Below are 11,980 nucleotides of genomic sequence, written 5' to 3' on the forward strand. Positions count from 1 at the left end.
TTCTCCACCTCTGTCCGGTACTGTTCCTCTCGGAGTGGTCCAGTCAGATCAGAGGGGTCAAGAGGAGGACCATGTTTAGAGGCTGAAGCTCAGACTCAGAAGCTGCCAGACGAACCTGCGTGTAGGCAGGTACAGACAGAGCGATGAAAGAGGCCCTCCTTCTCCACTGCAGTCCCAGACCACCCGGCCCCTGCACCCTGAAAAACGGCAGAGCCAGCTGCGAGGCTGCAGGGACTGGGGGACAGCCCCAGGCTCCCCTCGGAAAGGGGGGCTCTTTTACTTCCACTCGAAACTCCCTCTTCTGCCCCCTTCTTGTCTTTCTCTCTAATTCCCGCCTCCCTCTGCTCACCTTTTCCCTCTTTGTGAGAAAGTCTGCTATTCATCCACCGACATCCATGTTCTCTTTCATTCATAATAACAGACGCATAATAGCAGATACTTAATATCAAGGTGGGGATGTTAGTAATGGGGGAGGCTATGCTTGTGTTGGGGGCAGAGAATATATGGGGAATCCATGTATCTTGGCTTAAGATTGCTGTGAATCTAAAACTCCTCCCAAAGTCCTTAAGAAGAAGGAACATGCATTCTCAATTTAGAAAACTTGGAAAGATTGATGAAACCAAAGAAAATAAAGTCACTCACAATTCTATTCCCCAAAGTGGTGGAGAGATGACTTTAACATTTTGGTGTGTGTACTTCTAGGACTTTTTTCTGTATAGATATTCATTTCCCCCCTAAACAAATTTAAATGTGTTTAAAGTTGCTTCCAGAGCAGTTTCATCACTGCGTGTCCTATATTCACGTTTAGTTGTTGGTCTTGACGCTGCAAAATGAACGCTAGCTCTGACAGTATGTGGCAGGAAAACTCTTTGGTATTTAAAAGAAAGTGTCTGTGGCTCCACAAAAGAGGAAAAACCCCTCAATAATAGCAGGCATATAAGAAAAGTAAAGTTGTTATCTAAAAAAGTTCTTTAATAGACTTGTAACTGCCAACCAGGAGGAGGTGGTGGGGAAGGGATGGATTGGGAGGGTTGTTGGTGTTCAGTCGCTCAGTCGTGTTTGACTCTCTGAGACCCCATGAACCGCAGTACACCAGGCACCAGGTCTCCCTGTCCATCACTGTCTCCTGGAGCTTGCTCAAACTCATATCCACTGAGTTGGTGATGCCATCCAACCATCTCATCCTCTGTCGTCCCCTTCTCCTCCTGCCTTCAATCTTTCCCAGCATCAGGGTCTTTTCCAATGAGTCAGTTCTTTGCATCAGGTGGACAAAGTATTGGAGTTTCAGCTTCAGCATCAATCTTTCTAATGAATATTCAGGGTTGATTTCCTTTAGGATGGACTGGTTGGATCTCCTTGTAATCCAAGGGACTCTCAAGAGTCTTCTCCAGGGGCTTCCCTGGTGGCTCAGTGGTAAAGAACCTGCCTGTCAATGCCAGAAACACAGGTTCGATCCCCGATCTGGGAAGATCCCACATGCTGCAGAGCAACTAAGCCCGTGCCCCATGACTGTTGAGCCTGTGCGTAGAGCCCGGAGCCACAAATAGTGAGCCCACGGGGCATGTAAAGCCCACGTGCCCTAGATCTTGTGCTCTGCAACGAGAGGGCACTGCAATGAGAAGCCACACACCACAACCAGAGAGTAGCCCCCGCTCGCCAAAGAGGAAAGACCACACAGCAACGAAAACCACACCCAGCCAAAAATAAATCAATAAGCATCAGTTTTGAGGGAAGCAGATGCAAACCGTTATATAGGGAATAGATAAACAGCAGGTCCTCCTGGTGAAAAGTGAAAGTGAAGTCGCTCAGTCGTGTCCGACTCTCAGCGACCCCATGGACTATAGCCCACCAGGCTCCTCCATCCATGGGATTTTCCAGGCAAGAGTACTGGAGTGGGGTGCCATTGCCTTCTCCGCCTGGTACCACAGGGAACTATATTCAATATCCAGTGATAAACCATAATGGAAAAGAATATGAAGAAGAATGTATATATGTACAACTGAATCACTTTGCTGTACAACAGATATTAGCACATTGTAAATCAACTATATTTCAATAAAATAATTTAAAAAAATCCTTTAATGTAGCTTACCAGAAACCATGTCTATTTCTTTAACACACGTGCCAATAGAAGTACTTAGCACTTCCTGACTCAACAGTTAGAGACAGACATGTTTGCTCCATATAATCCAGGCAGAGTCTGCCTGGCGGCTGGTGTTTATGAATTCAGTAACACCCATTTCATCTGCTCGTAGTTACCTGCTCCTCTTGAATTCAGAGGCAGACCAGCTCTGAAAGGATGCAATTCCCGGTGTTTCTTTGGTCAGCCAGCTTACTTGCATTACAGTGGTTCTATGCCGTGTCCTGTTAAACCATAAAAGGACATAGAACAAGCTGCTTAATTCTCTGGCCCGTGGACGGGCAGGGAGCTGCTGAGGTACCTGAGATCGGGGGAGGGGGCAACGCGGTCTCCTTTCACCCACCCACAGAAGTGAGTCTCCCCAGCATCTCACAACCAGTGTCTAATGGGGTCTGCGTTGATCCACTGCCACAGGGAGAGAACTTTCACTTGCTGCTGGGAGCGAGAGAGTGGGCGTGGTACGCAAGATGAGGGCTGCTTTCCAGAGGGGAGCGGAGGAGGGTGATATCTTTATCAGGCGTGGAGGTGAGCCCATCAAGGTGGTCCAAGGATGGAAGGCCCGCCGTCCACCTGAAGACGTGCTAATCCCTTTCAGATGGACTCTTTGATTTAAAACTCAACCCAGAATCACTGCTATAATTTCCATAATTCCAATGAAGAGACTGAGACTCAGAGAGCGGAAGTAACTTGCTCAAGATTACACAGCTGGTAACTGACAGAGACGGGTTTGAACAAGGGTTAGCTGATTCCTGGGGCCATTGCTCCTAATCTGAATTCAAACAAAGTATAGAAGGCAGTCCTTAGCCCGCTAGATTTCAGGCCCTGAGAACAAAGCTGGTCATATGCAGATGGAGGCTGTGGCCCATTAGAAAGCCGCATTCCCCCTAATTCCTGCCCCTTGGCCCCAGGGACACCCCCTCACCGGGACTGGGGCCTGATTTGGAATAAGGCCGGTGGCTCACTCGGGCACACGGGACTGCTCCCAACACCCCTGCATGGCCTGGCTGAGGGCTAAGGCGGGGAGGGGACCAAGTGGAGACTGGTGTCCACGCGCTTCCTTCATCCCAGACTCTGCCCTTTCTCCATGCCCAGGCAGGTGCCTTTACCCACCTCCCCTCTCCATAGCTTTGGCCCTTCCTTGAGAAAGGGTTCTTCTTCTTTTTCGCTGTGTTGGGTCTTAGCTGCAGCATGGGGATCTTTGGTGTGGCTCAAGGACTTTCTCTCTAGTTACAGCTCGCAGGCTTAGATGTTCCAAGGCATGTGGTATCTTGGTTCCCTGACCGGGAATCAAACCCACAGCCCCTGCATGGCAAGTTGGATTCTTAACCACTGGGCCATGAGGGAAGTCCACAAGAAGAGTTCTTGAGAAGTTCTTCTGATGGGCTAAATGTTTGCCTTAGGGTCATGGCCTTCTTGTTTTTCACTTCCGGGGTCTTTTGTCTGTTCCACAGCAGCGCCCCCGATATGGTGCTGGGACAGTGGCCAGGCTTGTCCCTGGGTTCCTGACCTGCCTCTCCCAGGGCCCCCTGCTTGGCCAGGATTCCTCTTGTCTTTCAGCCCCTGACCGTCCTGCCTTCCTCCCCAAAGTCCCTGTTCTTTTCAGGCTCTGTCTTAACTTTCTGCCTTGCTTGCCTCAACCCCCTTCTTTCTCATGGATTCCTGGGTGTTAGTCTGATTTCTAGCATCCCATTGCTCATTAAAGAGTCTTTCTAGAATCTGTAGACTGAACAGGGGTATCAAACCAGGGACTGGCACCCTTGCTAGGGTCAGACGTATAGAGTGGTTGAAGGAAAGAGTCAAGCTTGGGTGTGGAAGGTCCTTGGTTAGGAAGGAAATGTCAAGAGTCAGTGCTAAAAACCTGTGCTAAAAAAACCCGGCAAAATCCTCAGCCTGAGAAAACTCCGAGACAGGAGCCAGCTGGGGCTGGTGTGGATGCAAGTGAGAAAGCACATGTGTTGAATCTGGATAAAATGAGGAGGGACAGCTGCTGAAGTTGGGTGGATTCGGAAGGCCTAAGGTGGTATTATCTCGTTCCTAAGGGAACGAGACCCCTGATGTCGCAATTGAGAGTTCTCAACGAAGATCAAAGATGCCTTGTGTTGCAACTAAGATGCAGAACAGCCAAAGAAAAGGCTTCTGGTCAGCCTGCTGACCTCTGGTACAAACAAGCGCCTCATTCCAGACCATTCAGCAAGCACCTGAAGACTGATCTGCCTCAGCTTCTTTCTCCCAAGGCTCTCACAGGTCCTGACTCACTTTGGTCCTCACTGCATGCTAAATCGCTTCAGTCATGTCCAACTCTTTCCAGCCCTATGGACCGTAGCCCACCAGGCTCCTCTGTCCGTGGGATTCTCCAGGCAAGAGTACTGGAGTGGGTTGCCATGCCCTCCTCCAGGGGAGCTTCCCGACCCAGGGATGGAACCCTCAGCTCTTCAATCTCCTGTGTTGGCAGGCGGGTTCCCTACCCCTAGAACCCCCTGGGAAGCCCTTGGCACACCAGCCCTAGAATGAATACACCTGTCCTGGAACAGAGCAAGGGCAGCAAATCCACGCCAGACTCTGGTGTCCCTGCTGCAGACTGTGAGGCCAAGGCAGCCGGCTGGGCGGGAAAGATTGAGTCTGGAACATGTTAAACAATCCTGTTCTTCAACAGAAGACCCGCTGGGAACGCGGAGGTGGCAGTGGGCGAACTGACCCCCGAGACTCTGTTTTCTGCACCTTCTGCATTCCTGGCACAGGGGATGAGAAGAGGCAGGGTGAAAACCAGCTGCTGCCAAGCTCGGTGATCGGCGCCAAGTGCAGCAGGCTTAGGGGAGGGTAAAGGGCTCCCCAGACACAGCCACCTGGTCTCCAGACAAACAGGTGATCGCAACACAGCTTCGTCCCTGATTTTCACCACCTGGACCTTGTTTGCTGTTTGCAGAGGCTGGTCTTTCTTAACCGCCATGCTTCAATTCAGGAACACACTTCAGGCTAATAGCACTTCAGCTGACTTCATGGAGACAAACAACCTTAGAATATTGTTGCTTTCTCCGCCAGCTGAATAACCGGAATCTTGTATTAGTACAAAGGCCTCTAACCAGCAACGCAAACAAAGATGGGAAATACATTGTTTTGCAAATTGAAAGTCAGTTCAACTGATTGGAGGAGCTGAGGAAGGTCTGCTCACCAAATACTGGGAGCATGTGTGTGTAGAGATGCTTATTCCGAGTGTGCAGTAAGTTGCTTCAGTTGTGTCTGACTCTGTGTGACCCTATGGACTATAGCCCACCAGGCTCCTCTGTCCATGGGGATTCTCCAGGCGAGAGTACTGGAGTGGGTTGCCATGCCCTCCTCCAGGGGATCTTCCTGACCCAGGGATCAAACCTGCCTCTCTGATGTCTCCTGTGTTGGCAGGCAGGTTCTTTACCACTGGTGCCACCTGGGAAGCCTGTTCCAAGGGCAGATTATCTTTAATCCTCAGAGGAAGACGCCCTAAGACAGTCAGAAGATGCAGGGAGAGTCTCAGGCCAGGTTACTGTGTTAGAAGAGAAGGAAAGAGTTTTCTAATGACTTCTGCACCATCCCTGTCAAAGGGAGGACGCACAACCTAAGATGCTTCCCAGGTGGCGCTAGTGTGAAGAATCTGCCTGCCAATGCACAAGACGTTAAGAGACAGGGGTTCAATCCCTGGGTCAGGAAGATCCCCTTGGAGGAGGAAATGGCAACCTTGTCCAAAATTCTTACCTGGAAAATCCCATGGACAGACGAGCCTGGTGGCTTACAGCCCATGGCATTGCAAAGAGTCAGAAAGGACTGAAGCAACTTAGCAGAGGAATGTCATATTTGAGAATCAATCTCTTTTCACAAGCCCAACAGTGAAAGGCCTAATTTCTTGTCATTTTGGGGAAGTGTCTTACAAGCTTCCCAAAGATTGTCTGGTGCTCTGGATAGGAGGATGCAACTTTGTCCCTGTTACTATTTTCCATTGATCAGGGCCCAGAACCTTCTATCTGTAAAGTTAGATGTTGGGAGGCTCAAGAGGGAGGGATTATATGTGCACTCACAGCTGATTCAACATTGTAAAACACCTATACTCCGATTTTAAAAATGAAAAGAGGAAAGTTAGATGGTAGTCTGTAGAAAATAATTGCTGATGAGATGCAAATGATTTTTATTGGTAAAGGACATAAATCCAAAAGTTATGAGTTTTTTGTGTCCTATAGAATATTAAGACATTAAAAAAAATATAATTTAGGAACTTTCCTGGTGGTCCAATGGTTAAGAATCTGCCTTCCAATGAACGCAGGGGACCCGGGTTCGATCCCTGGTCAGAGGGCTAAGATCCTACAGGCAGCTAAGCCCTTGTGCCACAAGCAGAGAGAGGCCTGCCTGCAGCGAAAAATTGCTCATGACCCAGCAAAGCGGAGGTCCGGCATGGCACCCCACGTGGCCATAAATAATTAAATGTTTAAAATATATACAAATTAGCAATCACAACCCAACATTCTTTCTATTACCTATCTATCCATTTACTTACCCAAATTTCTTGTATCTTCTCTTAAAGTGGCTTTGTCAGTCGGCTGGTTCTGTCATTAACGAGTTACAGAAAACTTTGACATGCACTTACTATGTATTTGAATGAGACTGTATTTTTTAAACATTTTGGAACATATACTTAGATATTCCTATCTTCAGTGCACGTGATCCCTTAACATCCAAGCCCTCGGCCACCAGGGATCAAAATGTATCAGCAATAGTGTTGTTGGTCCTCTGAGTTCAAGCTTTATTATCATTTCTGCTCTCTGAGGGATTCCTTTACTTTCCTGACAGTTCAACTGTGCATTAAATCTAAAAAAAAAAAAAAGTTCAGCACGCTGTGTGGAAAGAGGTCTCTGAATCTCTAGTCTGTCATCTTGATCAAAATGGAAGTCCATCCAATTGACTTTTTAAGCACTGAGATGCTCACTGAGAGAAGATACAAGAAATATATTTTTGCCAACTGGGCCTTCCTGTTGGAGGAAAGCACCTCTGCGGGTTTCCATCATCCATGCTGATAGTTTACCCAGGGCCCCAGTGGATGGGAGTGGGGCTGGGGCAGGGAGGAGGAGAGTTTGGGCAGCCACAGGGCAGCCCAGAGGCTGAATTCTAGCTCGCAAATGGGGGCGGACACCAAGGAAGGAAGGAGGAGCCTCAGGAGGCAGGGTCCTCATACCCACACCAAGGTCTGCCCTGTGGCGGTCAGTGTGCGGGCTGGAAAAGAATTTCCAACACAAGGCAGGATGAGAGCAGAATCGAGTTTATTAGAGTGGGAGACGCTGTTAGAACAGCAGGCAGGCACGAGGAGAGCCCACCCCCTTCATGGGCTTGTAGCCAATTTACATAGCCTCAAGACAGAGAAAACTCCTGTGGGAAGGGTGGCATTAGGTGATTGGTTAGGGTGCTATAGGGTGGGTACTGCACCTAATATGGAGTCAGGAAGCTGGCAGGGTTAAGTCGGGGAGGCTCATAGCAACAGTTGCTACGGAGCTCAGTCGGTTCCAGAGATGACCGTGGTACAGGACTCCGTATCTGCGGCCTTGATACAAGGCTTTACACCTGTGACCTTGGAACGGGGCTCCACCTCCCCAGAGTGACACTTGGAACTTCAGTGTGGCTGAATCCGTTCATGGATAAAGAACCACATCGGCAATAAAACGGCTGCCTGCCTGTGCTGGGCCCTGGCTGGAGGACCCCGCCCTGAACTCAGGATGCAGCTCCTCCTGGTGAGTGAAGCTGACGATGGAGACGGAGTTCTGCCTCAAATGCATTTTCCGCATCACTGAGAGGTTCCTTTTGGCAAATTTAAACCCATTATTATATACAACAAAGTTTCCTGAAGAAGTGAAATTGCTTCAAAGAAGAGCCCTTAGAAGTTAACTCAAACCTCATGGAATGAGTATTAGTTTCTGCCACATGTTTAAGGGGAGAGAGTGGTGGCCAAAGTACCATTGAAAGTGTCGTGAAGAAGGAAAGACAGGATCATCAGAGAACTGAATAAAAGCAAATAAAAGTGTGCTTCTGCCTTCCCCTGCCGGGAGGGGTGCAAGGGGGCAGCATGGGGTCTGGGAGTGGGGTGTTGGGGAGGCTTACTGAGCCTGCGGGGTGGCTGACCCTGCGCGGGGTGGGGTGGGCAGGGAGCCCCGGCTTTGTGGGGCCCCTGTGTTTCCTTCCTGCTGCAGGGACTGGGGGACCATCTGCCGGGTGGCTGCAACCCGCTCCAGAGCTCCCTGGGATCTCATTCAGTTTTAACAAATAAGCAACTGTGATGTGGGCACTCCTGGCAAAAACATATTTTGGCAAGTGCAAAATCGCTAATGAAATTAAGTAACTCCCCACGTACCATCTGTTCCCTGACCAGTGTGGCAGCTTGTGTGCAGACAGGCTCATGAGCGTATCCTCAGGCAGCAGACTGCGCTGCTTCTCCTTAGGGGGGCTGCAGAGAGACCCTGGGGGAGGAGGGGTCTGTAGACAGGAAAGGAAGAATGTTCCCTGCTGGGGGCCAGCATGAGGTGCTCTGCCCGTGGCAAAGGTCATGAGGAAGGAGGCTCGGCATACGCAAAGGCGGGATCAAGCCTCAGGAGTCCCCCTGGAAATCCTCGAGCATCTACCCCCATAACCAGAGCCTGCCTGCTTTACTACTTTGTGCTCTCACCTACACCTCTGACTTTACGGGGGGCTGTCCCCCACCACCTCTTTCGGAGAAGGAGTTAACCTAGAGCTCCAGTTAATAATAATTCCTGGGCGTGACAGGAGTGTTCCAAACCTACAAACTCCTCTAAAGGTTCTCTGGCCTGCCTGACAGGCCTGTCCAGCCACATGTGATTGCTCACAGCCTCCCAACCGTGAGAAGCACGAGATGCTTTAAACCCTCTAAAAACAGGTTCTTTAGAGAAGTTAGAAAACTACTAGTTTAAGTATAGTGGGCTGATTAGAAATTGTATTGGTGAAGGGTTTTTCATTTGTTGAGCCAATGTTTACTGCTAAATCTCCACATCCCCTGCCCTTATACACATTAATGAATATATAGAAGAAATAAGTATTAACCTTTGATATTAATCACGTTAGACCTTAGGCTAAGCAAAATCTTTCCTTAATTAAAACCCACTACACCCCCACCCTATAGGAATGTAACTTTATCTGGTACCTTCGGAAGGTGGCGTCTGTTTTAAGAATAATCACCCCTGGAGAAATAAGTGTTCTGGTTGACTGACCGCTGTCACAAGGAGAGGGTCATAAATTGTCAGCAGGCCCCCTGGCCAGAAGATGATGTAACACCCCTAAGACCTCTGTATACATTTGTATGAAGCACCTGACTTTAATAAAAGTCAGGACTGCTGACCCCGCGTGACTTTTGTATAACATCTCAGTGTATAAAAACAGACCCTGGACAAATAAAAAATGGGATCAGTTCCTCGAAAGACTGATCTCCCCATGTCGTTCTTTCTCTCACCTTCTGGCTGAATCCCCATCTGGAATGTGGAGGCTCGTCAAGCCTACTAATTATGCCTGGGCTTCTAAGATCTGACTGGGGAGGCCTTAGTGTCTCCTCTCCTTCGGGAGAATGGGAGGACGCCTGCGGCCTACGTAGGTGATGTAAATTCCTTGCCTTGGAATTTTATTAGCTTTCCATGTAAACCAAGTTATTCAGCCTCTTTTCTCCACTGAATTTTCCTACTGAGCTATCCTCATTCTATTACTCTTTATATCTCTAATTAATATTTAATTAAAGCTATCGTATCCTGATCTCCGAAGCCGTCTCCCCTTCGAACTCCCTGGATCCACCGGGGCTGGACCCTGGCAGTTCCCTATCGAAGCCAGCCCCTCCTTTCCAGCATGGTCTTCCGTCCAAGTCCACCTGTACAGTTTGACAAGTTCTCTATTGATTAAGACTTTACAATTGATTAAACCAGTGACGGAAACCTAGTTTTATCCTTTCCCTGTGCACTCAGTCGTGTCTAACTCCTTGGGACCCCATGGACTGCAGCCCACCAGGCTCCCCTGTCTATGGGATTTCCCAGGCAAGAATACTGGAGTGGGTTGCCATTTCCTTCTCCAGGGGAATCTTCCTGATTCAGGGATTGAACCAGAGTCTCTGGCATTGGCAGGCAGGTTTTTGCTTTTTTTTGAACCACAGAGTCACCGCCTAGGAAGTTTTATCCAGTTGAAACCAAAAAGAACCCTAAAGGGGACTTTATTATAAAGATATCACGGGTCTCAGGGAACCCAGGACAGAAACGAGCCATGCCTGGAACTTCTGGAAGATGGAACTCAAACGGGGTCAGGGCTCCCACTCCGTCCCTCATCTCTGTCTGCCCTGTGCATCACCCCAGGCTCTCCTTCCCTCTTTCTAGAAACACAAGGTCTCTACTGGCTCGTGGAAGAGACATGGCTGCACGCCACTGCAGGCATTGAGGGAAGGACGCCCAAAGCCGAAAGTGCAGGCAGAAACTCACTGCGGGAGCTCTGTCGGGGTCCACCCCTGGCCTGGGGTGGATGGTCATGGGGGTGGCCGCTGTCCGTGGCAGCTGCACCAGGCCCTGGAGCTGCAGTCAGGGTCCCACCGGAACACAGGCTGCCCCTGTGGGTGGCCAGCCGGCCAGGCCTGGCTCTGCTCTGCTCTCCTACCTGGTCCATCCCCGGCCCTGCATGTCCCCAGCCTGAGGGCTCATGCGTGACAGCAGTTTCTCCCGCCATGTGGGGGCCATGTGGACAGTGCCCGGTCCCGTCTCCCAGGTCCTGCTGCGAGCTCTGAAGACCCCAGGGCTCTCTTGCCCCGGAGGGTCGCCATGAACTCAGATTCCAAACGTTCCCAAGATTTAGATGGCACGGCTGGCTCCTCATCACCCATGACATTATAAAAGTCTAAAATTATCCTAACAAGCTCCTACGCTATAGCACAGGGAGCTATATTCAATATCCTGTTATAAACATAATGGAAAAGAATATGAAAGTATGACTGAATTACTTCTCTGTATAGCAGAAATTAACACAACATTGTAAATCAACCATGCTTTAGTAAAATACGTTTTAAAAATTAAAATCTAAATTATCTTAATTCTTCATTTTTTTTACTTGCTCGTTCTCTCTCTCCACTAGGCAAAAATGCCATGCAAGCAAGAACCATATCTGCTTCAGGCACTGTTGAATTCCCAAGTTCCAGAACAACTCAAGTGGTAAGTATTCACTAAATATATGCATTTTAACGAGTTTCTTTAAGAACAACAAATCCTTAAATTTAAACCGATACATCATCCTTAGAAAGTCAAGTCACAGAACTGTCCTAGGTACTGTGAGTAGCTTTGCTCTCCTCTCCATGTCCTGCTTTTTCATCTCCTCCTTTGTTCTCCAAGGTTACTTGTTGCATCATAGATGGTCAAGATTGAGTTTCCACTTTGAGGGATTAGAGGTCATTTCAAAATGTGAGATTCAGGTGCTGAATTCTTGACTCCTAAGATCAAAGTTACCATTTAGATATGAAACCAAAAAGTTGTGCAGGAGTAATTTCTTTCCTTGCCTCCTCTTCAGAGTCCTGCGGTAGGGAAACGGGAGGAAAGTGCAGAGGGGAAGCAGGAGGGATTATCAAGGGCCCTCTTCGCGTCCCTTCCAGGCGAGTCCTGAAGGCGGAGCAAGGTGAGAGGCAGGCTCTTCTAAGATGGAGAGTTCCATAGCAGAAGTGCGTTGCCTGGACCTCTGAGGGCGTGCTGGAGTCCCTAGGCCACTGTGGTGTAGGGATAATGGCACAGAGACGAGGTGGGGCTTTAGGGCCAGAAGACACTGAGTAACACCACCACCAAAACCCACGTGGGAGTCAGAAGCACT

At 49.1% G+C, this 11,980-nt stretch overlaps 1 long non-coding RNA gene across 1 annotated transcript; it reads right to left on the reverse strand.

Moving 5' to 3' along the window:
• Positions 1 to 951: 951 nt before the first annotated feature.
• LOC129636071 (uncharacterized) lies at positions 952 to 3,207 on the reverse strand. Its single transcript, XR_008706615.1, has 3 exons — positions 2,484 to 3,207; positions 2,260 to 2,364; positions 952 to 1,426 (listed from the first exon to the last, which is right to left on the reverse strand). It is a non-coding gene; the product is annotated as an uncharacterized LOC129636071 (long non-coding RNA).
• Positions 3,208 to 11,980: the final 8,773 nt, after the last annotated feature.

This window comes from Bubalus kerabau, chromosome 21 (genome assembly GCF_029407905.1).
Source record: "Bubalus kerabau isolate K-KA32 ecotype Philippines breed swamp buffalo chromosome 21, PCC_UOA_SB_1v2, whole genome shotgun sequence".
NCBI lineage: Eukaryota > Metazoa > Chordata > Mammalia > Artiodactyla > Bovidae > Bubalus > Bubalus kerabau.